The sequence below is a fragment of the Perca fluviatilis genome, chromosome 17 (assembly GCF_010015445.1).
Source record: "Perca fluviatilis chromosome 17, GENO_Pfluv_1.0, whole genome shotgun sequence".
NCBI classification, from domain to species: Eukaryota; Metazoa; Chordata; class Actinopteri; order Perciformes; family Percidae; genus Perca; species Perca fluviatilis.
Genome location: NC_053128.1, coordinates 17,809,353 through 17,815,086, shown reverse-complemented (window position 1 = coordinate 17,815,086; position 5,734 = coordinate 17,809,353).

Genomic DNA, 5,734 nt, shown 5'->3' with positions numbered 1-5,734 from the left:
GAAAAGGTTGCAACCATGAGATGTGAAGCCCAACCTTATTTCATCAGGATCAACAGAAACTATTATTATAATTACGTTATTTTTGGAGATCTACCTGTACGTTTACACCTTTACAAAGATCTAAACTTTTAATAAAAACACGTAACATCTTTCTGAAACTGCAGCCAGTGAAAATAGATATTTTCAAAAGTGTAGAATAACGCCTATAAAAGGTGTATTTTCTCATTTTAACTGTTGTTAAATGTCACTTCATGAACACACCTCTGCATTATATATACTGCCATTCACACAGATGTATTGGCTTTTGCACCCATCAGCCAGACCTATTCATAAATTCCAAATTATTTCCCATTTATTGACTTCATAGGAATACCACGTAACTCGCTGTCACCGCAGATTTACACGATGCTGATTTCATTCAGCTCATTGGCCGCTGACCATGTGATCGTGCAGGTCTGTAGCATATATGGCCAGGGCTCGTGTCTGCAGCCACAGATTGATGTGACCGCTGGTGGCTGCGTTATTAATGGAGTAGAAGAGTTATATCACCCTTAGGAAATACAGCCAACTGCCTGAGATTGAGCAGCCGTGGAGGCATAAAGCAAAGGGTAAAACCCAATCATCCACACGTCCCGGCTTATGCAGCAGCAACAAATTTAGTCTTAGGCTATACTGGAGTTATGTTTTTGTATTTGAAGTGGGATTATAGTCAGAGCTGCGCATTTTGCTTACAAGGCTTTCCTTGCTTCAGTTGCATTGAAGTCGTAAAGTTGTCTCTCTCTCTCTCTCTCTACATCTACATCATCCATGGAACCAGCAAACAACAATAAATAATCTAAACATCTGCAAAGTTTAAAATATATACATGTAGTATTATATTTCATATATGGTATTATGTGTTGTTTTTGAACAGGAATTATGAAAGTGTAGCTGTCCAAGGTGCTGAAAGTCAGTCTATCGTGAACTAACTTTCAGCACCGTGGACAGCTCCACTAGCTCATTGATCACTACCAACCGTTTAATAAAACAAGCCCTCTGCACAGGATCGCAATGCGCACTTACTCTTGATGGGCTGAGTCTACATACCACGTGACACCTCCCACCTTCCTCATTCCTCTGTGTGTGTGTGGAGTCCAGTGAATGAAGAGAGTCTGCATACATTTAAGCCACATATTGTCAACAGGCTGGACACTGTATCCTGGGCAACACAGACAGACAAAGGAAAGAGCGCTGGAGAGTTGTTCATTAAAGATGAATGGTGATCTTTCTATACGGCATTACAGTACGTGAAAGCACCCCACTTATGTCGTTACTTTCCTTATATCCCCAAAGTATTCTTGATTTTCCCTCATTTATTTAATGAGTTCCCCCCAGGAATTTAATCAGAAACTCCTTAATCACTACCTCGGCAGTTTTACCCCCATCGGGCTATGGATTTTGTTTTATGAATCTGAAAGTTAATGGAACTTTCATGGAGATACCATTGTGTCTATGTGGTGGCTATGTAAGTTGGTATCCCAGGTCTTATGTCCAACATTAACTTATATCCTTTCCAGGCAGAGGAGTACTTCAACTTTGTGCCTCCATTGATTCAGTGAATCTAGGCAGCTGCATGATGAGGGAATGTTTTGTTTCAGGTCTCCTTTTGGAGGTCAGTAGGCCGGCCACACTTTTGCATACTTCCCAGAGAGAGAGAGAGAGAGAGAGAGAGAGAGACAGGCTGAACTAGGCTTTAGCATCTTTTTTACTTTTAGGCACTTTCAATATCTTTGTTTACCTTCGAGGGTTCAGCTAAACTTAACACCTCCAGCATGAGTTTAAATACACCTTCAGGATGACAGGAACTTCACAGAGTTGAGACGGCACGACACAAAACACAAAAACTGTACTGCCTGCCTAAATTCTCTCCTCAATTGAGTGTCCATTAAATGCTTCTGTGTAATTCATCAAGGTCCCCTGAATCTTCTTCATGTATGGGAAATTAGTTATGCTGCTCCTGAGTTTTTCCTTAACAACCATACTATCTATTTATCTATCTACAGAATGGACCCAACTTAAAGCAATTGTTTTTCAGCAATCACCTCATATTACAGCACAACATTGTGCCTTTCAAATGATTATTGTAAAATTGCATGGCAAAATACCTCATATTTGGCTATGCTCATTTAAGTGTTATGTGTTTTTTGATTACTACCTTTTATATTTTATATACAAACAATCTTGAAATCAAGTTTCTCATATAACCTTTATATAATCAGGTATGTTCCATTCAAATTGGATTTGAGATTGCGATCTCATTTTCAAGGGATGTCTGATTTGATAACATGTTAAAAAATTATATTACAGGATACTCAAGAACAATAATATACCATAGGAAAGCTGAAAACACACACACACACACACGATGAGCCTTTATGGTTGCTCATGGAGTCCCATGAGAGTCCTAAAGGCTGGTTATTCATTCAGTCAGGGATTTATGATCAAGGCACTATAATTAGTAGAAGTGCATATATATTAGTCAAACACATATTATTCATTCATGTCCTGTTAGTGTCTGTGGAACTGGTTATTGCTCCCCCTAGTGGTGGAAATGACTGTGGAGACAGGCATGTCTCACAAGAGGTGTAGGATGAGGTTCTGGCTCACAAATGGCAGACATGAAAACTTTTATCTACGAAGTGACATTTTGGTGCATTTTGCGCTTGAAAACAGCAATACAAATTTCATCCAGATGACACGTATACAGAAGAGAGGTGTTAAGGTCAAGAAGCTATTCTAGGAACTAGGATTTAACAACACTGAATCACAGTGTCAAAATGTAAGAGTCGAGAAACATTTGGACGTATTTATTTACATATACTATAATGCCTCCCAAAATCAGCTGTGCTACAGCTGTGTACTACAGTGCATTCAAAATGCGGTTGCACATGTTCTAACTGGAACTACAAAGTATGACAAAACTAGAATTGATTTTAAGTCTGCTACTTGTATACACTCTAAATGGCCTTGCACCTCAGTATATAAAAAAATGGTGATTACACACAAACTAGCAAGAACCCACAGGCAGATGTCTTTTAACCATTCCCCGTACTAACTCTAAAGCAGGAGAGGCTGCTTGTTGTATTTATGTCATTTGTATGTTAAGCACATTATGTTGCATATTACTATGAAATGTGCTATATAAATAAAATTTACTTGACTAATAAGTCTATAGGAGAATTCAATAATGCATCCTAATCAAGATTGCAAAGTCAAATCACACATACAATAATTAAATAAATAATTATAAAAAATAATATAGAGAATCGCTGAGATTAAAATGGAAAAACATTTTGATTCCCATTGAATATCTAATGTAGACGTACAGATCATGCTGCCTTTCTTGATAACAAGTGCCATCTCTATGCATTCCTATAGAATATAAATGTCATCAGATCAAGTGTAGTTTCAATCCTGCGAAGAAAAACGATTGTTCGGCTCATGTATGAAATGTTTGCATCAGAGTTGTTGGCTTACAGCCCTCTGCTTTGTGCAGCTCTCTCCACCACGCCTTCTGATGTTCCTTTAAATGGAAATACAATGCTGCCTCACACAATTACAGAGTCAGCACCACTTTTCTCCCCACCTCAATGTGTTTACTTACTGGACTGTTAAGATCAGTCTGACAAGTAGGTAGAAAAATGTGGAGTGAGGCAAGCGGCAAAGTGAGCTGCCTGCTTAGGTTGACAGAAACAGACTCTCAGATGCTTAGCAGTCATTTCCCAGTTTCCTTTGGGTGAAGACTCTGGTCCATTAAGACCAAGAACATCAAGAACACCCTTGACCTCAATAGCTTCTTTCTGACAATTGTTGCCATTTACCAACCTTTTTACCGTGAGTCTACTCAATAGGATTCTCCTCCATTTCTCTTCTGAAGATTTTTACTTACGTTAGTAAAACACCACATCTTATTTCCTACAGTGTCTGCACATTCATGTATACTGGGTAGGCACATAACACAACATAATAAATAGGCAATATAACAAAAAGTGCAACTTTCACAGTCACAATCAGTCACTGGCCTTGGTTTCTTGCAAAGCTATATACTGAACATCATATTGTTTGAATGTACACAGCTACAGAATGTGTTTTAAAGGGTCCCTTCTGCAGCATATCTGAGGCAGTCTTGCACCTGTGCCTCACATGTACTGTTATCAATACATGTTCTGAAAGTTATCAATATGTCTTCATGTCAACGTCCACGTGACATATTCCTGTGCATTTATTATTAGAAGAAACTTTGGCTGTTCAAAGAACACTGATGGCTTTTAAATTCCCATGATAATAAGGTAAGAAATTGCTTTTGTTTTGTTATTGGTATGCACAGTTTTCATTTTGCTTCAGGACATCTTTTTAATAACTTCAAGGCCTCAGATGACTGACACCGCAGATGAGAAAGACCAAAGCAATAATTGAGATCAAGAATCTAAATAATGCTAAAGTCTATAAGTTTAGTAAACTGGACACCACTTGTCCATTTAGTATTTACGTTGACAGGATTTTGAAACTATTGCAGTTGTTGAAATGAATGGTTTAACTTTGCTTAAAATATATCTACAGTACAGGTGTTATTTTGCCATTACGTTTGTACTTCATGTGCTTTATCTAATAAATTAGTACAGTTTATTATCTGCCAATAGAGTTGTTATGTTTTTGATCCATGTCGTAGAAGTGAGTGTGTCATCTTTAAAAACACAAAACTGAATAAATGTGTGTGCTAACCAGCATATATGGGAGCAAATCTGATGAGATAGAAGTTGATCATGAGGGATAAAGCATAAATTAGTAATTCTTAAAAAAAAAAAAAAAAAAAAAATACATATATATATATACATATATATATATATATATATATATATATATGTTGGCTGAGCTATGTGATTCCTATCTTTGTTTTGGTGAAGACCTTTCTAGAGTTTGACCTTATGGCATAAAAATCATTAATGAAAACACACATCTTGATTGCTGTTGCCAGACAACACTGCAGTCGACTTTCAAGGTTCTTTAGATCAAATTGGTGATAACAATGCCAAAAGGCAGTGCCTATAAATAATGCAACTCTTGTCCCTGAGCAAAACAAAATAGCCTCTGTTGTTGCCATTTTTGAGTTAGTAGTAATTAGAGTTAGCTAGTAATATTTGTTTGCATTTAGTAACTTCAATCAAATTTAATATTAATGGTAATATAAGCTCAGCAAAAAAAGAAACACACCTTTTTCAGTACACTGTATTTTAAAGATACTTTTGTAAAAATCAAAATAACTTCATTGTAAAGGGTTTAAACAATGTTTTCCATGCTTGTTCAATGAACCATAAACAATTAATGTTGTTGACCTGTTGAACGGTCGAAAAGACCATAACAGCTTAAGGGCGGTAGGAAATTAAGGTCGCAGTTAAAAGAAAATTAGGAAGGTAAAGAGAGCTTTCTACTGACTCTGAAAAACACCAAAAGAAAGATGCCCAGGGTCCCTTCTAATCTGCATGAACGTGCCTTAGGCATGGTGCAAGGAGGCATGAGGACAGCAGATGTGGCCAGGGCAATACATTGCAATGTTCCTACAGTGAGACGCCTAAGACATCACTACAGGGAGACAGGAAGCACAGCTGATTGTCCTCGCAGTGGCAGACCACGTGTAACAACACCTGCGTAGGATCGGTACATCCGAATATCACACCTGCGTGACAGGTACAGCCGC